Source organism: Electrona antarctica (genome assembly GCF_951216825.1).
Source record: "Electrona antarctica genome assembly, chromosome: 16".
Classification (NCBI taxonomy): Eukaryota; Metazoa; Chordata; class Actinopteri; order Myctophiformes; family Myctophidae; genus Electrona; species Electrona antarctica.
Window position 1 is genome coordinate 33692685 of NC_136797.1, and position 296 is coordinate 33692980.

A 296-nucleotide genomic window follows, 5' to 3' on the forward strand; every position below is an offset into this window, starting at 1 on the left:
TTATGAAACTGCATTGTGTTCATTCAAATCTGTTTGCTAGTGTAAATGGTCAGCTGTGAACAAAGTTTTTATCCAGTTGCAAAGGACTTTATTTTCCCAAATGCTTATCAACAGAAAGCATATTTTCTGGGTTCATAATTGCACTTAATATTCTTGGTTGGTGTTTGTTGACATATTTTTTTTTAAATTGAAGATAATTTGTAATAGTCTTCAGGGTTGCTTTATCTCATTCCTACATTGCAGTAATTGCTTGCTGAGGGGCTCTTCTCTAATTATTCAGGCACAAAGGTAGAGCC